The sequence below is a fragment of the Peromyscus leucopus genome, unplaced genomic scaffold, assembly GCF_004664715.2.
Source record: "Peromyscus leucopus breed LL Stock unplaced genomic scaffold, UCI_PerLeu_2.1 scaffold_523, whole genome shotgun sequence".
In the NCBI taxonomy this organism is placed as follows: Eukaryota; Metazoa; Chordata; class Mammalia; order Rodentia; family Cricetidae; genus Peromyscus; species Peromyscus leucopus.
In genome coordinates, this window is record NW_023505424.1 from 368,172 (window position 1) to 391,002 (window position 22,831).

The 22,831-nt window shown below is 46.2% G+C and overlaps 1 pseudogene; it reads left to right on the top strand.

The window, feature by feature from the left end:
- The window catches only part of LOC114701368, a 139,641-nt pseudogene that overhangs the window by 13,275 nt on the left and 103,535 nt on the right, over positions 1 to 22,831 (top strand).

Sequence of the window (22,831 nt, forward strand, 5' to 3'; positions counted from 1 at the left end):
AGTGGGTGAAGATACTTCCAGGAATGGAGGGCAGAGGCAGCAAGTAGTGCTGAGAAGACTAAGGTGGGTGACTGTAAAGATCACCCTAAGAGGATGACGGCATAAGGAAAGGACTTCCAAGGGAAGCCAAGGGGGGCAAGAGGGGCCAAATAGGCAGCTTTTATCCAAGTGACAAACAGTAAAGGTAAGAGGGTGATGTCACCAGCCAGCCCTCCTATACTCAGCATACATTTGGCACCTACTGTGAGGCATATGCTGGCCTGGTCTCTGGAGAATAGAGAGATAGATGGGTTGAGTGCCTACCCACAGGGCACCTAGAGAACAAAAATGGGGTAGACAATGACGTCCTCACCATATGGAGAAGCAGAGGGCTTTGAGAACATGGGGAGTCAGAAAGGGGAAAGACTGGAAACAGAATCTGGCACCATCCTGTAAATGGAAGTTTCTGTCCTACCAGCAACTCCCCAAACCCAGAAGTTGTTTCCCAAATAATTTACTTGGAGACTTAATATTACTTATAAATGCTTAGCTGGTAGCTCAGGCTTATTATTAACTCTTACATTTAAATTTACCCATAATTCTTATCTATGTTTAGCAATGTGGCTTGGTACCTTTTCTCAGTACAGCATTCTCATCTTGCTTCATCTGCATCTGGCTGGTGACTCTGACTCTGCCCCTCCTCTTCCCACAATACTCAATTTGGTCACCCTCCCTACACTTCCTGCCTGGCTACTGGCCAGTCAGTGTTTTATTAAACCAATCAGAATGATAAATCTTTACAGTGTACAAGAGGATTATCACATAGCATTTCCCCTTTTGTCTAATTAAAAAGAAAGCTTTTAACTTTAGCATAGTAAGATTATTTACAACAAAAACAGTTATTAAGTAAGAATTACAGTAGCACTAATCCATTTGCATTTGGCAAAATTAAAGAAAATACTTAATTATCTATCTTATCTTGGTGAGTCTAAAGTTTTGTATCTAATTCACTTTCTAGTATAACTAAGGAAAAGTATAATTATAACTATTTAGTCTTCAACTCCATCAAAGACCCCAAAGGGTGAAATGTTACCTAATGACAGGGACCAAGCTGCCTGGACAGTCACCCAAAGGTCTTCTGTAACATTGAGGGCATCCAACTCTGGCTCACAGGCCTAGAATATCTGACAGACTTTTCTGTGAAGCAGGGAATTTTGAAAGATTGTCCTACCTTGTCTTGGCAAAGTTACACAGTCACCTTTCTTGTGTTCTGCTGGCTCAGTTTGGACAGTAATTGTCAGCAATTGAGGCAAGGACCATTTCTTTGCCCGCATAGCTAGCTTTTGCCATAAAGAAAACAAACTCCTTATGGTGTTTCTTCAATGAAGTAGATTGGTACTGTCAGGAGCAGACATATCTCATTGTCATGAAAAGCCTAAGTTCTTAAAACATTTTTTAGTTGTTGTTTTTTTTTGAGACAGGGTTTCTCTCTGTGTAGCTTTGGAGCCTTTCCTGGAACACACTCTGTAGCCCAGGCTGGCCTGGAGCTCAAAGAGATCCACCTGCCTCTGCCTCCTGAGTAAATGCCATATTCTATAGGTCTTTGAAGTATTTGAAGCTTGCCTATCTACCTGAAAAATATCTCTGTATGACCTTGGAAACATAACATAACTCCAAGTTTGCTATTATAGATGACTATTCATCTGTATTTATTAATTATATATTACATTTTTAAATGAGCTGTATAAACATAATACCCTAAACAAGAGTAATATGCATAAAGTATAACAAATTAACTTTAAATTTATACCAATAAAGCAAAATCCATACCAATGTAAAATATATAAGGTTAATAGTTGTTCTTTTGATTAAGGTAGATTCAATAATCCACCCTTTTATACTTCTATGTCCCCTCTTCTCTTCAAAACAAGATCCCTGAATCTAATCTCCTTTTGTTTAGCTTTTTCCCTGATCATTATCCATAACAGCTTATAACCAAACCCCCTAAACAATGACAACTGTCCATAATTCATTTTTGGGAATGTGGGCTTAGTTCTATAGACTACTTCCTGCTGATTGGGGATACTGGTAATCTTTAGGGGACCCTGAGAAAAATTCAGAATAATGGTTAAGTCTTGGCTGGAGAGTTCTGAGACTGGATCATCTCAGCCAGCAGCCTTGAAGCCTTTCTGGATGCAAAACTCAAAAGAAACTGTAATAGAAGCACTATGAAACATTGGATCATCTGGGCCATCTGTTTCCCATTGGAGATTTTTCAGGGGGTATTCCTGGAGCAAACCTGATTTTTCTAAACCCAGAATGAATTCAGAGCCTCTCATTTCCTATGGAAATAAAAGCATAACTCTTCTCCAAAGTAACATATCTTTTGACGTAAATTTTGAAGTCAAGGTATTTTCTAAATATATAGGTTGGATTAATCCAGCAACATTTATAATCAAATGTTTCTTAGCAGCTGTTGCTCCTTAGCTGCCAAACAATTCAAAGACAACACAATAACATATTGTATCCAGACTCTGTGTATTTTCCATCTTTACATGACTTTTTTTTTATATTACTTTACTCCCTTTTTAAGGACTTTATTATTTTAAAACTATATTTTTATATAAAAACATTTCTTTTTTATGACTGTCTATACCGTCTCTTTACTCTCCCAAGTAAACATACTGTAAACTCTTTAGAGGTTTTTCTTTTCTTTCTTTTCTTTTTTTTTTTATCTGAATCTGTCTTTACTGCATATCTCTGTCTTTTTTCTGACCACGTCAGTCTTTAATCTGCTAATCAGGCTTGGCTAGGACCAAAGCTGCAGCTTTGGTGACTGGTTCTACCCCATGCCTTGGTTCTGAGTGCTTAGCTCCATGGTGGAGGTACTGGCGGGAGCCACATTTAACACACCAACTCTGGGGAGTTTGGGGGTCCATACTGCCACCGAGTAGTGCATCACCTGCTGCTCTTTAAGCATTTGGTAGCAGGGCCTCTTAAAAGAGCCATGTGGTTGTGGTTTTTGCCAGAATGCTGAGTCAGGAAGCCATCTCTTAAGGGAGCCATGCCTCTGCTCGCTGCCAGTAAATAGAGCCTATTGGAGAAAAGATGGTTACCAAAAAGCCAAGTTTGATTCCATTTTTATGTGTTTAGAATCCTTTTTTAAGCTTTTTCAAGCTTCACGTGTAGAAATTCTTACTGAATGTTTGGGTGCTGTATGTAAATGGAAGTTTCTGTCCCACCAGCAACTCCCAAATACCCAGCAGCCACTTCCCAAATAATTGACTTGGAGACTTAATATTACTTATAAATGCTTGGCCAGTAGCTCAGGCTTATTACTAACTCTTACACTTAACCCATAATTCTTATCTATGTTTAGACACATGGAGCATCCTAATCTTGCTTTGGTCACCCTGCCTATACTTTCTGTCTGGCTACTGGCCAATCAGTGTTTTATTAAATCAATTTGAGTGACAAACCTTTACAGTGTACAGGAAGATTATCCCACAGTACCCGCCCGCCATCTAGCCACTTTCTGCCTTTGCTCCCTGGAGGAGTAAAAGCACACAAGTACATACAGATCCCTGGGTTAGGATTGCTTAGTTACATTCAAACTGCTTCCAAAACAGTAGAGCAGTCATCATTTCTATAGCCCAGATTACAAATGCTACATCTTTTACTCTTTCGGAGAAGTATTTATACCAGTTAGCTTAAGTTTGAAGGACTCTAGATAGTAGAAATACAGCCAGCATTTTGTTTGTTTGATTATTTATTTATTTGTTGAGACAGGTTCTTGCCTAGCTTAGCCAGCCTAGAACTCATGTAGCTCAGACTTGTCCGGAACTTGTGGCAATCCTCCTGCCCCAGTCTCCGAAGTGTTGAAATTACAAGCATGAGCCATCCTGCCTGGTTTACTACTTGCCTTTTAAATAGTAAGGCATGGCCTCTGGAGGAAGTACTGAAGTCTAGTCAAGATGGCAGGGGGAGGTTGTAGGGTGTTGGTCGAGGCGAACACGGAAGTCTGAAGTCATTAGAAACTCAGTCAGGCAGAATGGGGCAGACTGCCGCAGTTGCAGTGGCGATTGCCAGTGGGGTTCCCAGCTCCCTGGGAAAATGTGCCTGTGCTGACCCAGCAGCACTTCCTTCTCACAGCAAACCTGTAGGGCTGCATTCTCTGCAGGGGAGGATTGATGGGGACACACCGGTTGCAGACAGACGTAGCCCCCTGTCCCCAGCCAGCTCTGTGGTCTCAATCATCTTTAAACCCCTTCCCGCAGCCTCGCCCCGCCCCACCCCATTTCTAGCCTCCAGTGCCCCCAGCTAAGAGAACAAGTAGAACCACATTTTAAATGAAATGTAGCTTTCCCCCAGCCACCCCCACCCTCACCCCCACCCCACCCCTGTTGACATGTCTCCCTCAGGAATTCAATGAAGGGCCTGTCTGGTATCACCCTGTCACTCAGACCCTGGGCCCACGCTCTGCAGGCGGCGTGGCCCCCAGCCCCTCCTCAGGTGTGCGCTTCACCACGTCCCTGCCCTTCTTCTCCACCCCACCCCTGACCCAGCCAGGCCACAGTCTATGATACTCAGGCAAAATGACTCTCTGTCTTATCCCTTCTCCCAGGCATCTGTATGCAATATCAGCTGAGGATGTTAAAGAATAACCAAAAAATAAACAGCCAAATGGGGTTTCACTCTTGGGATAAGAGCCCAGGTATTTATTGAGTGCCTAGAATCATTCAACAGACATTTACTGAGGCTTCGATACCATGCCAGGCCTTACTACAGGGTATCAGAAGAGAGAGAGAGAGAGAGAGAGAGAGAGAGAGAGAGAGAGAGAGAGAATGACCTCGCAGTCTTACCTCTGTGTACCCAACATGGCTAGGTGGAACAAGGGATGCAGAAAAGCAGGACCCATAGTCCTCACCCCTTGGACAACCATGTTTGCATGGTTGTGTGTATACATGCAGCCTACTGTGTGCAGACTACCGTAGTGAGAGCCTGTAAGGCTGTATCTGAAGGCTGTTCTCTGTAAGACAGGAGAACAGTCGAGCTGTTTGGAAAACAGCAGGGCATATGTGTCACCCAAAGGAAAGGAAGACAGAGGTGAAACACAGTGCCTTCTCTCGGCCCTGCTACTCCAGGGGAACCCTACGTTCAGGTTGCCCCAAAGTCCTTGGAAGTGTCCTGTGCAAAGCCAAGTGACAGTGGATGACCCACTGACATAGCTCTCAAAGGCACCCTTCCTGACAGAAGACTGCTGTACGGAACATCAGGGCCAGTTGGCCCTGGCTTAGACATGGGCTGATCTGTGGGCTCGACCCCTGCCCTTCAGTGGGAAGCCATCATTGGCAGCATGGATCTGGTCCAGTCACCATACGGGAACATCGTATCCCTGAAACAGCAATGGAGGTTATCAGGCGCTTGCCTGACAAGGGAAAGGTTGGGGTGGGAGGTGGAGTTCACTATGGAGCTGGAGTCAGAAGGAGCAGGGATGTGGGGAAAGCATGTCCCTTGGAGAAACACTCAGAGCTTAGCAAGGCACCGGGCTCCTGGAGAATTTGGGCCAGGATGACATTGCATATCCCAGGCCTTTGCTTTCATGTTGCAGCGACTTCCAGAAGCTGGGCCTGTGGGCTTTTCTCTGGTCAGCATCTCCTAAACTGTCACAGTAGCCAGCTGGAGGCTGACACTGGCCAGGAAGTGAGAGAAGAGGCAGGGCCTGGCTGAATCCTCCAGGAGGGGTGGGGATGACGTTAATGCTGTCAGGATAAACACATGTATTGAGTAGTAACTACTTTCAGGGCTGGGGTTAAGAGCTTCGGGGTCCTTTCACAGCTTGTCACCCCTACAACATCTAGTCAATGTGGTGACCGCGATCGCATGGGGAGAGGCTGGTCACTTGCCTCAGGGACACCTTCACAGTAAAGTAGTGCTTTATTTGATGCCTCTTTGAAGAAGAGTTCCTGCTTCTAAAAGGTTTTGAGTCGAGTTGGAGAGAATGTGGCTAAGGCTGACCAAGACGAGCCTGGGCAATGGGCCTGAAACTCCCCATTACATGAAGCTCTTCTTGCCCTGAATCCCCCGTTCGTGCCGATGTGCAGAGCTTTGACCCTGGGCTGAGCTGACAGGAACCATAGAAGGGTCCTGGTCCCATCATAACTGCAGCGAGGGCAGAGCACACATCTCCAATCCCAAAGCAGCTTCTTCCTTTCCTGAAAGAATTCTTTTGCTAGTGTATATTCGTTGTGCGAAGTGTTGTATTTCATGAGAACATTTCTCCTCAGTTATATTGTGAACTTTAACCATATTCCTTCACCATTGCCCTCCTCTCTCTCTCTCTCTCTCTCTCTCCCCCCCCCCCCGTGTAAATAAATATATAATATTTGTCTTCTGGGTCTGATTTACTTTGTTTAATATAATGATAGCTAATTCTGTGTATTTTCCTGCAAATGACATAATTTGGTCTTTTTGAGAAAGAGAGACAGAATCACATTTCTTTATCCATTGTTGTTGATGTTGATGGAAGCCGAGGCTGACTCCATAACTTCTCTGTTGTGAATAGTGATGCCATATTCATGGATGAGCAGATTCTCTGGGTTCCGTTGGCATACTCACAAGGAGTGGGGCATAGCGATCATATGGTCAATAGAGTTTCAGTTTGGGGGTTTTTGTTTTGTTTTTAGAGACAGGGTTTCTCAGTGTAGCCCTGGCTGGCGTGGACTCGCTATGTAGACCAGGCTGGCCTCTAACTCACAGAGATCCACTTGCCTCTGCCTCCCAAGGAGTGCTGGGATGAAAAGCATGTACCACCATGCCAGGCTGACCAAGTTTCAGTTTTTTGAGCGTTCTGCATACCGGCTTCCACTGTGATGGCACTAGTTTACATTCCTACCTGGTAACGGATAAGGATTCCTGTTCCCCGCATCCTCGCCAGCATGTGTTGTTTTAAAGTATGACTGGTGAAACGGAACCTCCGTGTACTTTTGATTTGCATTTCTCTGGTGGCTAAGGATGTTCAGCATTAAAACATTTTAAGGTTTTTATGATGTATCGAGGGTGGGGACACATTGCAGCATGTCTGTGGGCGTGAGAGGAGACAGTTCCTAGGAGTCAGTTCTCTCCGTCCACCACGTGTGTTCCAAGGAATGAACTCAGGGTATCAGGCTTAGCGCAAGCACCTGTCCCAATGAGCCGTGTTGCCAAATAAGATGCTGAGCACGCTTGCACGTAGCTATTGATAATCTATACTTCATCTTGCTGTTTATTTGCCCAGTTACTGATTGGGTTATTTGGGGTTGGTGTTTAGTTATTTGAATTCTTTAAATAGTCTAGGTCAGTGATTCTCAACCTGTGGGTCGAGACTCCTTTGGGGGGTCAATGATCTTTCACAGGGGTCATATATCAGATATCCTGCATATCAGATATTTATATTAAGAGTCATAGCAGTAGCAAAATTACAATTATGAAGTAGCAGCAAAAAAAAATTTATGGTTGGGGGGGTCACAACATGAGGAACTGTATTAAAAGACTGCAGCATTACGAAGGCTGAGAACCACTGGTCTAGGTATTAATACTCTATCAGATATATGGCTGGCAAAGATTTTTCTCCATCTCTATGCTGTCCCTTGGCACGGTTAACTATTTACTTCGCTATGTAGATTTTTAACTTCATGGAATCCCATTTATCAATTCTTGGAGTTACTTCTTGAATGATTGGGGTCCCTGCTAGAAAGTCCTTTCTTGTGCTATATCTTGAAGTGTTTCCATCCAGTATTTTCAGAGATGTGACCCTTGCTAAGATCTTTGACCCATTTAAAATGACCTTTTGTGCAGGGTAAGAGATATGGATCCAACTTCATTCTTCTGTCCAGTTTTTCCAGCTCCATTTGCCGAAGAAACTGTTTTATTCTCCAATGTACATGCTTGCCAGCTTTGCCAAAACAGGAGGTGGCTATGGTTGTACATATGGGTATGATTCCGGCTGCTCTCTCTATCCCGTTGGCTACCGTTTTTCTGCTAGTAACCATTCTGTGTTTGTTACTATGGCTCTGTTGTATTACTTGAGTTCTTCATCCACAACATCGCCTTGGCTATTTGAGGTTCTTTTGCTTACGTATGAAACCGGGATTATTGTTTTTTCTAATTATGTGAAGAATGTCATTGGAATTTTTATGGGAATGACATTGAACCTATATATTACTTTGTGTCTTACAGACATTTTCGTGGTATTAATTCTGCCTGTCCAGGATCATAGGAGATTTTTTTCCAGCTTCTAGTGTCTTCTTCAACTTATTACTTCAGATTTGAAAGGTTTTATTATGGAGGCATTTTGCCTTCTTCATTAGGTTTACTCTACGATGTTTTTTGTTTGTTTGTTTTTGTTGGTTGGTTGGTTTGGTTTGATTTGAATGCTACTGCAAATGGGGTTATTTTCTGATTTCTGTCCCAGCATGCTTGTTATCATACAGAAAGGCCACTGATTTCGTAGCTTTTAGTTGATTTTTTTTTTTTTTTTTTTTTTTTTTTTTTTTTTTTTTTTTGGTTTTTCGAGACAGGGTTTCTCTGTGTAGCTTTGCGCCTTTCCTGGAGCTCACTTGGTAGCCTAGGCTGGCCTCGAACTCACAGAGATCCGCCTGCTCTGCCCCCGAGTGCTGGGATTAAAGGCGTGCGCCACCACCGCCCGGCGATTTTTTTAATCCTCCTGTATTTTGTAGGAAGTTATCAGAACCATGACTTTTCTGGGGAGTATATAGGTAAGCAGGGTTTTCCAGCCTTAGTAGTTATTTATTATGTGGCGCATTTACCTTGCGAGAGAAACACAAAGTTTACTAGTGGAGAGTAAAGAAGGGTGTGGAATAGGCCTACTGGAAGCAAATGGTGTGGGAGAAGGGGCGGGGAAATGGGTGGAATCTGCTTTTACGGGTCCCCCTGAGCATGCGTGCATGGGCCTATGCAGCTACACCACGCATGCGCACGTGGTCATGCTGTGTAAATTACATGATCATGTGGTGCATGTAGTACATAGGATGTAAGGCCCTGGGATAATTAAGCATCCTGTAGCTGAGGGAGTGGCTAGGAATCGTAACAAGTACCACTGACATTTGCAGGGACAGGAGATTCTTTGGGGAGGAATAATTGTTTTGTACACTATGAACGTTTAGCAATGTCACTGGCCTCTCCCCACTAACACTGCCCGAAGATGTCTCTAGATATTGCCAGACACTTCTCAGAGCCCAACCCCCCCCACCCCGCTGTAGTTCTTTACCCTTCACTCTCTTGAAAGCCACGGTCTCAGACCAACCCTAAAAAGCCCCGGATACCCCACTCACCCTAGGCTAACTTCCTCACCTTTGTACCTTCCCACACTGTGCCCAGGCTCTTCAGCCACAAGTGGTGTGAGGTGTGGGTGACAGACACTGGTACCAGCCTCAGTCTCCAAGAGTTCCCCAGGACCAAGCACACCCCACCCCACCACCCCTTCTAAGAGTCGCGTAGAAGTATTTCCAGTCAATTCTAGACGCTGTTCTTATTTTAACCACCCCCTTCAATGCCCTACTCTTTCTTCTGTTCATATGCAGGAAGAGGATTACAAATCCGAGACATCCTAAAGGATGAGGAGACCTGACGCTATTTCTCACGAGAAACATTGGCCTGTCTGACTCCGTTGCCCATCTTCTGGTCAACTCCCAAGTTCGTGTGGAGCAGGTGAGGACCATTGAAGAGAGGGGGAAGGTACCGAGCCTGAGAAAGACAAGGGAGATTTTCTCTCTTTTCACTTGTGTTTCCATACTCAGAATTCATGATGCATGCTCCATATTCAGACATACCTGGGGTTAGTGAGTCAAACAAGCATCTGATCACAGGACTCTGAACACATCCCTGGTACCCATAAGACTTACCAGGATTTTGAAAATGAAGGAAGCAGAGAAATCATGAGGCTGAGCCTACCCTGTGGAGTGGAGAAGCCTTGCATTTATTAACTAATCAAATCTTCAAGGACAGCTGTAGATATCGCAGCGGTATGGGTGGGACAGACAAAGCCCCCTGACTCAGGATACTCACATCCAGAGGAGGGTTGATGGAAACGGAAACTTCTGTGTGTTTCCTGGATGTCAGGAGTCATTGTGTGAAGATAAGAGTACCCTTCCTCAGGAGGAAGCTGACCTGTAAGTACCTGAGGGAAGGGATGCAGCCAAGAACATGAGCACATGTGTGTGCATGTGCGTGTATGTGCGTGTGTGCGCGTGTGTGTGCATTGTGTGTGTGTGTGCATGTGTGTGTGTGTGTAGAGAGAGAGAGATGGCCTAGTGGATAAGAGCACACACTGTTTTTGCAGAGGTCATGTGGCAGTCTGAATAAGAACGGCCTTCATAGCCTCATATATTTGAATGCTTAGTCACTAGAATGGGGAACTGTTTGAAAGGATTAGAAGGATTAGGTATGATCTTTGTTGGAGGAAATGTGTCACAACGGTTGGGATTTGGGGTTTCGAAAGCCCATGCCAGGCCCAGTTTCTGCCTGCCTGCCTGCCTGCAGATCAGGATGTAGCTCTCTGCTATTGCTCCAGTTCCATGTTCCCTGCCATGATGATAATGGACTAACCTCTGAAACTTTAAACAACCCCCCCCCCAGTGGAATGCTTTCTTTTATAGAGTTGCCTTGGTCATGGTGTCTCTTCACAGCAATAGACAGTGTCTAAGACAGTACCCAAGTATGATTCCCATCACCCAGGCCAGTAGGCTGGCAGCTTCCTTTGACTCCAGCTTCTGGAGGAAACAACACCTCCGGCCTCCTTTTGCACCTGCTCACATGAACACATCTCTACACAGATAGATGTACACACCCGCCTATAATTAAAATAGGTCTTAAAGAAGAAGTGGGTGAAGCTGGGTGGTGGCGCACACCTTTAATCCCAGCACTCGGGAGGCAGAGGCAGGCGGATCTCTGTGAGTTCTAGCCTGGTCTACAAAAGAGTTCCAGGATAGCCAGAACTGTTACACAGAGAAACCATCTTGGAAAAACAAAATAACAACAACAACAACAAAAACAAAACAAAAAAACTGGGTGAATAGAGGTTGGCTCTCATAGTTGCCACATCTGGCAAGGGCAACAGATGGACCACCTCTGTATTCCTGGACCACTTGCTTACCAGTGCCAGACATGCCCATTCTAGACATTTCTGACCACTCCACAAATTTATTTTCATTCATGTTATAATTTCCTATACTTACACAAATAGGTAACTTTCATACCTGTTTGCTCCTTTGTCCCTCACAGTAGTCCTGAAGTGAACACAAAGATGGGGAAACTGAAATGCCTAAATGATGGAGTTATTCTGCACACAGCTGTACAACTCAAAGTCCTCAGAGGCCAAGCAAAATACAGGGCTTCCCATTGTGAGAGCCACTGAGCTGGCTCTTGGAGTCCAGTGGTCATTAGCACGGGTGACACAGGAGTACCTGTTAGAAACGCAAGTTCTCAGGACCTGCCAGCTCAGTCAGTCCACAGTGTCAGGTACAGAGCTCAGCTATGTGTGTTAGCAAGCTTCCCGGGAGACTGACAGGCTCGGGGGTGAGGGCCACTGCTCTCGTCCTGGCTCCCTCCTGGCTAGACGTGACTCCAGGGAGACCAAAACATAAGCAGAGCATTTCAGATCATGAGCCAATCTGGAGATGAAGGCCTGCAGAGGGTGCTGTTATCTGAGCCCAGATGAGAGAGGGAGGCCCCTTCCCACGTGGTGGGGACAGCTGATGAAGGGGTTTTTATGCTGGTTCCCTGAACCACCACGAAGGAGCCCATGCCTGCTTCCTGGCCATCTAGACCCTATGCCTGGAAACAGACAAGCAAAGCAGAATCTGTTCTTGATGAGGCCCAGAGAAGTGGGCCTGACTGCCTGGCACTGCCTGGCTTCTGTCTTCACCACAGGGGAGGTGTCATCAGCACCGATGGCTCATTTTTCCCGTTTGCTTTTTCCTCAGGTCATAAAACTCCAGTCCTGGCAATGCCTGAGACAATTTCCAGTTGGTAATAAAAGGGAGGCGGAGATAAGGCTTGGAATTTAGGGGAAATTTCCTTCAAGTTTGTACAGTCATGACCTTTGGAGTTCCAGGGGCTGCCCTTTTGACACCAGGACTGAGGCTCTTCAGAGACAAGGAGCCAGGGTCACCAGGTTGTATCGCTAGTGGATGCTGAGCTGGAGTGGCCAATGCTCTCAGATCAGCAAGTTCCACAGCTTCCCTCTCCCTACCTCGAGGCCAGTCACAGCCCACACCCAGCTCCCATTGTATCTATCTCCCAGGCCTCCTCACTTCTCAGCTGGTCAGCTATCTCCGCCCATCTTGGCTTCCGCCCCATCTAGCTCTGTGACCTTTAGCCAACATGACCATTAGGACTTGCAGCCACGAAGCCAATATGTCTTTTCGGTGTCCCTTGCGGAAGCTGTGATTGATCGTCCTTACTAATCAAGAACGCTTTTTTTTCACCATCAGTGGATTTTTTTCCTTTTGAGCCTTTCTTCCCGGCATATGAGCACAGCTCTGGAGGCATCTTAACACTTCTTTCTGTAGGCAGAGTTTTCCTGTCCTGCATTGGCTCTCAAATAAACACCCTGAGGCTTATATTAATTATAAATGCTCGGCCAATCGCTCAGACTTATTACTAACTGGCTCTTACATTTTAAGTTAACCCATAATTCCTTATTTATGCCCTGCCACGTGGTGGTGGTACCTTTATTAGCCTGGCATGTTCATCTCCTGCTCCTTCTGCATCTGGCTGGAGACTCAAGACTCTGCCCTTTTTCCGCCCAGCATCCTCTCTGTGTCAGGCTGTCTCGCCCAGTCTCTTCCGGCCCAGCTATCGGCCAATCAGCTTTTTATTGACAATGAGAGCAATACGTATTTACAATGTACAAAGATTGTTCCACAGCATTTCTTTCCATATGGGGAATCATTGACTCATTCCCAACTGCCTGACCTCGAAAATTCCTACACACACTTTAGGACCCGGTTCACATGTTGCTTCCTCCGTGGAGATGCTCACAAGCCTCCTTTCTTTGTCCAATCCTCACTTTTTCTTCCTCACCAAAGAGTAAGTGTTGTTGAGTCTCCAGGAGTCAGATCTCTGCAAAGCCCACGTACTCTGTAACATCAGGCCACATCAGCCACACACTGGAACATCAGGACCACTCTATGCCTATTTCCTCACTTGTAAATGCAAATTCAGGAATGCCTATCACGTGTGGTGGTTGTAAGGAGAGACTGAAAAGAATCAATATACACAAGGCACTTAGAATGTTGCCAGACACAAGATAAATACTGAATAAGCACCAAGGACTTGGTCATTGTTGGTTTTGTGGCAGGCTGCTGTGTAGCCCAGGCTGGCCTCAAATTCACGGTTAGCTGAGGATGGCCTTGAATATCTGATCTTCCACCTCTGCCTCCTCAGTGCTGGGATTATAGGCCAGGCATGTGCACCATGCCCTGTAAATTCTAGAAACTTTCACAGCTGCCTTACTGCCCTCTTCCCACCCCCTCTCTCCCCTCCCTCTCTCTCCCCACCCCTCTGTGTTCCTCTCTTTCTTCTGTGTTGGGTTTGAACCCACGGTGTCACACAACTGAGTGGATTTTCTGTTGCCATGCTTTAGCTTAGCCCTGCCTGACCTTTCGTGTTCTAGCTTTTGCTCTATTTGTTCTTACGCTTATATCCTGTCTAAATGCCCATATTTCTAGCTAGTTAGAGAGCTCTTCAAAGGACAGAGAGCCTGTATTATTCACCTCTGTGCCTCCAGTCACTAACTTGGCCCTCCCTGTACAATGGGAGTTCAGTGAATGACGCTGAGAAAATAAGTGATGGAATGAGTGGGAGTCTTGTGGAATCCCCATTTGTTAGCTGTTCTGATTGGTTTTCTGTCAGACTGGCACAAGCTAGAGTTATCTCAGAAAAGGCCTCCCTAGGATCAGGCTGTAGCCTACTCTGTAGGGCGTTTTTTAATTAGTGATCAATGGGGGAGGGCCCAGCCCATTATAGGTGGTTGCCATCCCTGGGTTGGTAGTTCTGGGTTCTATGGGAGAGCAGGTTGGCAAGCTCTGAAGAGCAAGCCAGTAAACAGCGCCCCTCCATGGCTCGTTCAACTGCTCCTGTCTCCAGGTTCCAGCCCTGTTTGAGTTCCTGTCCTGACTCCTTCTATGACGGACTATGATGTGGAAGTATAAGCCCAATAAACCTTTCCCTTGCCTCTCCAAGTTGCTTTGGTCATGGTGTTTTTATCAAGCAATAGTAGTCCTAACTAAGACAGTCCCCATCATATTGGCTCGTAAGCAAGACCATGGAGCATTTTCTTCTTTGCTGATTGATGTGGAAGGGCCCAGCCTACTGGGAGCAATGTCATCCTTGGGCTGGTGGTCCTGGGTGTATACGAAAGCAAGCTTAACAAGGCATAGAGAGCAAGCTAGTAAGTAGCACTCTTCCATGCGTGGTTTCTGCTTCAGTTCCCACCTCCAACTTCCTGCCTTGAGTTCCTGACCTGACTTCTGTTCACGATGGACTGTAAACTATAAAGTGAAATAAACATTTTCTTCCCCAGGTTACTTTTGGTCATGGTGTTGTATCATAGTATTGAAAGCAAACTAAGACACTAGCTAATACTTATGTATGTTATTGCCTGGTCCCCATTCCTCCTCTGGAGTGTGAGAAGATCAGACAAATGAGCTTATAAGAGAGGTTCCAGCCTCTGGTTAGAGAGAGGATGGGGTTTGCCCAGAGATCCGAATGAGGTGGAGGCAAAGGCAGAATGATCTGTGGGTACACTCCCACTACAGGCCCCAGATGGACCATCCACAGCTGATCCACCATCAGCCTGTGCCTCATGGAGGGATCAGTGTAGTCTCAACACTTCCCTGGGGATAACAGCCTGGGTCTGCTCTGCTTTCCAGTGTGGAGATCTGTGTGATTAGAAGCTACATGGTGTCTTTGAGGCCCAGTCTTATGAATTTGTTCAAGTACAATGTAGTTGGTTGTTTTTAGTCTTTGCTTTTTGTAGGACTTGCCACCCCAGCTCCCAAAATAAATCACACAGAGACTTATTATTACTTATAAATGCCTGGCCTTAGCTTGGCTTGTTGCTACCCAGCTTTTCTTAAATTATCCCATCTACCTTCTGCCTCTGGGCTTTTTCCTTTTCTTACTTCTGGATATCTTACTTTCACTCTTACTCCAAGACTGGCTGTGTGGCTGGGTGGCTGGTCCCTGGCATCCTCCTCTCCTGCTTTTCTTGCTCCTTAATCTGCTCCTCCAAGATTTCTCCTCCTATCTATTCTCTCTGCCTGCCAGTCCCTCCTATCCTTTCTCCTGCCTTGCTATTGGCCATTCAGCTCCTTATTAGACCATCAGGTGTTTTAGACAGGCAAAGTAACACAGCTTCACAGAGCTAAATAAATGCAACATAAAAGAATGCAACACATCTTTGCATTAAAACAAATTCCACAGCATAAACAAATGTAACACATCTTAAATTAATATTCCACAACAGTATAAAGCCTCAAACTCTATGGTGCTAGGAAATACTCCAGGCAACCAAGAGGCCCTGACCAGGGTTGGGACCTCTTTTTCATCTGAGCCATGGAGGCCATCAGAGTTGTGTTCCAAGTCATTGTCAGTGAGCTTCTAGGAGGTATGGAATGTGGTAAAAAATACGGGTTTATATATTTGATTCTGAATTTCAGATAAACAAAATTTTCAGCATAACTTTTGGAATTAATTTGAGACATACTAAAAGTTATTTGTTATTTATTTGAAATTCAAATTAATTTAACTGTACCAGGTATGATGGCTTACTCCTGTAATGTCAGGTTACTGAAATAGAAAATTACTAGGCTTCAGAGTAAGATCCAGATTAGCCTGGGCTAGAGCAAGACCCTGCCTCAAATAATCAAGCAAAAAAAACCATAACAAAACCAAAAACAAACTGATCTAGGCATCTGATGTTCTTATGTAGTAATCTGTGAGAAGAAGTTGGTCATTGTCATTATAAATGTGTTTTTACCACTCTGCCACTGGGAGAGAGTCTCGATGGCACCTTAGTGCCCCTTTCAGAGGAGATCTCTCAAATTTTAAAAGCTTTCTGATAAAGTGAGGTTTGAGAGAGGAATTTAGATTTTTTATTACTGCTATAACAAATGACCACAACTTAAAGGCTTAAGACAACACAGGTTTATTATCTTATGATTCTTGAGGTCAGAAGTCTGAATGTCAAGGTACCATTAAGTCACAGTCTTTACCGGGATGTCTAAAGGAAACCTTTTCTCATCTTATGCAGTGATATACTGTGCACCCTAATAAACTTGCCTGGGAGTAGGAGGACAGAGCCAGCCACTAGATCAGGGATAGAGGCCAGGCAGTGGTGGCACACACCTTATCCTATCACTGGGAGACAGAGATCATCTGGATCTCTGTGAGTTCAAGGCACACTGGAAACAGAGCCAGGCAGTGGTGGCACACACCTTTAATCCCAGTACTGGGAAGCACACACGCCTTTAATCCAGGAAGTGATGTCTGGGCAGAGAAAGGTATATAAGGCATGAGGAACAGGAACTCGCTCTCTTTAGACTGAGGTTTACATAGAAGTAAGAACTAGTGCTGGCTGCTCTAAAGCAGTTGAGCTGAGATCCTTTCCAGTGAGGACTCAGAGGCTTCAGTCTGAGGAAACAGGATTGCTGAGGAGTTTGGCGAGGTGAGGTTGGCTGTGGCTTGCTGCTTCTCTGACCTTTCAGCTTTCACCCCAATATCTGGCTCTGGGTTTTTTATTATAAGACCATCTAAGATTAGAACAACATGCTACTCATCTTCTGCAGATTGTGCACATTCATTAGATGAGGTCCTCTCCATCTGCAAGACGAACAATGGCCTGTCAAAGCTTTTCTCACACCATAGAACTCTAATACTGTTTCTTCTGCCTCCTTACAATTTCAAGTACCCGTCTATAACATTTAACCCTACTGGATAACTCAAATTCATCTCTGTCTTTTTTTTTTTCCCCCAAGACAGGGTCTCTCTGTGTAGCCTAGTTGTCCTGGAACTCGCTCTGTAGACCAGGCTGGCCTCAAATTCACAGGATCTGGCTCCCTCTTGTCTCCCAAGTGTTCGGATTGAAGGTGTTCATCACCACCAACTGCCTGGCTAATCTGTGTGTTTTAACCAACTAGTTAGCAGGCATAATCTACCTGATCTTTTAATTCTCTTTGCACGGAATATGATTTGTTCGTCAGGCCTGTGGGTCAGGAAGCGGCATCTTTGTTCAGGAGGGTGGTACTATTTCCCTACACGGAGTTCTCCAGCGTCTTTCTCCTCCTGCAGTTTGCTTACGGAGTCCCAGACTTGGAACTGAAGAGCATTGCCTGTAGTGAGACCCTCTTGCAGCGTTTCATCATCTTCAGCCAGCATCGAGGGCACAGACCGTGCGTGATACCCTGTGTCCCTCTCCCAGGTCACCCTACAGTGGATAGAGGACACTCTGTATGCCAATGTGGACTTCTTCAAACTCTTTCCGTGTGGTAAGGAAAGGGTTACATGCTCCTGCTCGTAGATGATTCCTGCAGCAGGCAGGCCAATGGGGAATTGACACTGAGGAAGGTGTGAGCTTGAGGCTGATGACAAGCCTTGGAGATGCTCCAGAATCCTAGCACCCAAAAAACAGCAGTCCTTCTAGAACGTAGCAAGGGAAAGGAGGTAGGTTCACCCCTCAGCACGGGATGTGGTAGGTGTTTGTCCACACCAACTGTGAGAAAAAGCGTTCTCCACCACCTGCAGACCAGTGGATTCCTAGCTCATGATTACAGCAAGACAGTGACTTTTTCCTGGTCCTAATGTTCATGTATATAGCCAGGATGGTACTTCCAGGGGTGTCTAACTTTTGACACTGTAACATGACATTATTATCTACAGGTGTATTGGGATGCCTTCATAGCTGTTTTGGTGAACCTGCAGCCTGTGGGCCACAGATTGGACATACCTGTGTATAATAGTAGGGAAATAGAAAACACTGTGCAAAGCATTCATAAATTTCAGCAAATGCGTGGTTCAAGCTCCTTCCTGTGAAACCTGTACTTGATCCTCAAAGGTGCTCTTTCTAGATAGAAAAAAAAAATAGGAAATTTCATAATCTCAACATTTTGGAAAGCCTAGATCGCTAAGCCAGCCTTCTGCCTCTAAAACTGTATATAGTCCAGACTCCCGGGGCCTGTGAGAGTCTCTTCCTCCTTTGCTGGAAGGATGTGGTAGAGCACAGACGTGTCAACTTTAGGAAGCGTGTTGTCGTCAGAGGTTACTGCAACATGCAAGTTCAAGTCCCCAGCCCGCGGGTGAGGAGATGCCTCATTGCTTAGGAGATTCTGATGGGGTTCCCCAGAGGCCACACTTTGAGGAATACTCACTAGAATCCTTTGGAAAATATAAACTGCCTCTAGCACCTAATTATATATTTCTTTTTGCTGTATTTTAATTTCTGGAACTGTACCATGAGGAATGTCAATCACTAAGATATTTTTGAGACATTCTGGAATTAATTGTTGATTACCGAATTCACATTTTGTCTGTCTTTATGGTGGCTTTCTCAAATCCCAGTAAAGGTCTGTTCTCACCCTCTCTCTCCTGTTCTCACTCTCATGGTCCTTGTTCTCCTACTGTCTCTCACTCTTGATCTTTCTCTCTCTCTCTCCTGCTCTCAGCTTTGTCTTTAAACTGGGGCCAGGGCTGTTGCCAAGTTGGTAAGAGTGCTTGTGTCCATGCCCAAAGCCGGGGTTAGTTCCTCGGCACATGTCAACAGCTGCAACCCAGCACTTAGGTGGTGGGGGCAGGATGCAGATGTTCACACTCATCTCCAGCTAGCCTAGGATACAAGAGACCTTTGTCTCGGGGTAGGGGGTAGGGGATACACAGAAAAGAAAAGAAAGATAGGAGAAGAAAAGAAGCCAGATGAATTCTTTAAATCGAGTCAAATAAAATAGGCCTTGTTGTTTCTGCAGAGTTTTATTTTGAATTTCCCTTGGAAGTTATTCTGCAATTTTCCCAGCTCATTGAGGGGTGGACTTCCAAAGTAGGTCAAAAGGGTCAGGACCTGAGGAGGCCACCATAAAAAGTCTAGGACCCCAGAGATGGTCTTGATGCTTCCCACACCGTGGAGAGAAATTAACAGCCTGTGGCCTGAACGTCTCTGTCCTACAGCAGACTACAAAGCAACAACACTTGGTCTATGGTGGGGCATGGTCTTCACTTCAGCCAGTCCTGGGTACAGCCAGATAAGATTTTGCATCTGGACAAAATTATCCTTTAGTGACTAGACCTTGTGTTAGTTCTGCTTTACTGTAACACGTATCTCAGTCAGTCCGAGAAAGGGTTCCCTTTGGCTCACAGGTTTAGAGATTCCGGGCTGTGGCTGATGGACTCATCACTTTTGGTCCTGTAATGAGAAGTACATTGTGGCAGAATTCATGGTGGAACAATCCACGCATTTCTTGGCCAGGAAGCAAAGGATAAAAGGGGGAAGGGCTGGGGTTCCCACTATACCCGTCTATGGCAGGCCTCCCAATAGCCTAAGGACCTCCACTACCCCTGTCCAAGATGGAGGCCATGCCTGTTAACAGATGGGCTTTGTATGACACTCAAGATCCAAACTATAGTTAACCCCAAGCTGGGGCCACTGACCTGAGTGTTTACTTATCAAACAAGGAATAACAGGAAACCTTCCTTTTGCTTTCACTGAGTTTAGAGATCAGAAGTTTTACCAGGTAGCCTCTGTAGCTGAAGCTTTCCTGTGTCCCACCTGGCCCATGGCCAGGACAAATCTCTCTCACCCTCCAGTCCTGCAGCCGCTTGGACCCAAGTAAACACACAGAGGCTTATATTAATTAAAACTGCTCAGCCATTAGCTCAGGCCTACCACTGACTAGCTCTTACATTTATACTAACCCATAGTTCTTATTTATGTTTAGCCGCATGGCTTGGTACCTTTTCTCAGTTCTGCCTCCACATCTTGCTTCCTCTGTGTCTGGCTGGTGACTCCTGACTCCGCCTTCCTCTTCCCAGAGTTCTCTTCTCTACTTATCCCACCTATACTATACTTCCTGCCTGGCTACTGGCCAATTAGGGTTTTATTTATCAACCAAATCAGAGCAACACACATTCACAGCATACAGAAAGACATCCCCAGCAACCTCACTGACTTAGATGGGCCCAAGGTACTTCTTTACCCCCTCTGTCCAGGTGTCTAACGATCACAGCTGCAGCAGGTACCTGCAGGGGACGGGCACTGAGCTGAGGCCCGGTACCAACACTGAGCCTCCTAATCTCAACTTACAACAAGTCAACAAACCTATTCAAGGCTGCTCAGCTTAGAAAGCCCAGCACAAACAGTACTCGTCCCCGGGAATAGCAGTTCTTGGCTTAGCCGTAGGTGGAATCGCCAGGAAGCTTTAACAGCTACATATGCAGCCCTGGGATTCCGTTCAGTTGAAGAGTAACTTGCCTAACATGCTAACTAGGCCCTGGGTTTGATACCCAGCACTGCATAAAACTGACCATCGCAGTGTCTACCTGTAATCCCAGTGCTTGGGGAGGTGGAGGCAGGAGGATTAAGAATGTGAGGTCATCCTTGGCTACATGGCTACATGACTAAATGAGACTATCTCAAACAAGCCCCCGACTCCGAGTCCAGAGACCCTGAGTCAGTCGTACAGGGTACAGACTGTATACTTGAGTATTTCCAGAGCTTCCCAGACAATTTCAAAGTCCAGTCAGGGTCAAAAATTATGAACCTTGAACGAAAGAGTTTGCCTTTACAATCTCAGTTTCTGTAGACCAAACAGTAACACTTGTACCCCAAACACCTCTGGGCTTCAAGAACAGAGTGCTGCTGCCTGCCCATTCGTTCAACAGAGAGCTGCCAGCCAAGGCAGGCCAGAGGAAAACCCCAGTGGGAGGCATCCGGCCGGCCGCTTCAGAGACCTTGCTTGCCTTCTCCTGATTCCTGCTTCTGCCTCAGTCAGGAGAGCGCTGACTAACACAGAACACGTGAGCTCTTAGCAAAGAGCAAACACCCCGTCTAGTCGTCTGGTGCCTTGAAATGTGCTTCCCCGGGACCAATGAACAGGGCAGCTAAACATTAAAAGCAAATAAATCACTAATAAAGAACTTAAAAGAAATAGCAAGCATTAAATGAGATTTTGCTTTCATTGCTTCCTGTACCCATCCTGGGAGTGGTTTTAGGAAAATGATCCCAGGCAGGCACAGGGTGGCCAGGGCAGAACCCGCGCCCCCAGCTCCCCGGAGGAGCATGGCTAGCCTCTGGGGCCTGGCTGTTATTGCAGCTGGTTGGCGCCCCAGCCACTGCCATTCTGATGTGGGAGTGCTGGGCCAGCCCCTCAGAGGGGCTGCTTCTCGTGCACACGTAGCCCTTGTATAAATAAGGTTTTATTAAATGCCAAGTCAGTTCTCATTAACAAAGAAAGAGGAAAATTTCGGTAAGCCACTGTGACGGCACCTGCCCCTGCTGGGCACAGAGCAAGGGTGGGGGCAGGGTGGGAGCGACCTCCAGACCTGGGACTCTGCGGAGCTGAGGGAAACGGAGTGGGAGTCAGCACCAACTGGAGCAGCTGTGTTTTTCCTCGGCCCTTGAGGTCAGAACTGAATGTTGTCATCTTCAAATAATCCAAATGCAGTTCTCTGGGCGTGGCTCCACCGCTCCGTTCCCAGAGTCTCTGTCTCTGTCTCTCTCTGTCTCTGTCTCTCTCTCTCTCTCTCTGTCTCTCTCTGTCTCTCTCTGTCTCTCTCTCTCTCTCTCTCTCTCTCTCTCTCTCTCTCTCTCTCTCTCACACACACACACACACACACACACACGAACACGGAACTTGCCCATGTTCTTTTGCATGAACCCATGCACACACGTGATTGGTGACCGGGGGGGGGGTGGGGGGTGGAGAAGCACTCAGCAAATCGGGTGGCTGGATTTTCTTCCAGGTTTCGCCTCTCATGGTTTCACCTGCCACTCTGTAGCTTGAAGAAGTTCATCTTCACCTGAGGCTTTTTCAGGCCAGCAGCTGGCAACTTGAAACCCAAAAGCTCAGAGCTGGGCCCAGGGCATCATTACTGCCAGCATACCTGAAATGTTCGCACCTCATAAAAAAAACGGGGCGTCACTTCAGTACTTCAGTCAGTTTCGGGTGAGGGGTTGGCGGTTTCCCATCTGATCTGGCCCGGGTTGCGCATGCCCTGCTGTCCCTCCTCCATCCCGTTTCTAGCCCCACACACCACCCCCACACACCCCGCCTTCCTGTTTTCCTTCCCACTCTGATGCATAGCTTTGAAATCTTGCTGAGAAGCAAGTCTGTCTCTTCAGCTTTGAATGTTCATTTGTGGAACTGAGGTGGGCGCTAAGACCTGCCATTCTCCTGGAATTCCGAATGCCCCTCCCTTCCCCCTTCTCCATCCCTGTGGATGGGGGAAGGCTGCCTTTTGGGTTCCTGGTTTCCCCTCTGTAAATGTTCCTGCCGTAGCACAGATTGGCTTTTTTCCCTCTCCTCCACCTCTATGCTGCTATGGCTTTTGCTTTTCTGACTCCATTGTACTCAGGTCCCTGTGACTATGGGCTGGCTGAACATTGAGTTCCTGAGAAGAAAAGGCCCAGTCTTGGGGGTCCTGACTACATGCTCCTGTCCATGTCCAGCTTCACTCTTGGCTCCGCTCTCCGAATTCCTGAGCCACCAGGAATAAACAGGGGTGGACTGCGCATCGCCTGGAGAGAGCTGGCCTTGCTTTCTGCTCCCTGGGGTCACTGGCTGCAGTTGGTAAATTTCAACGATGT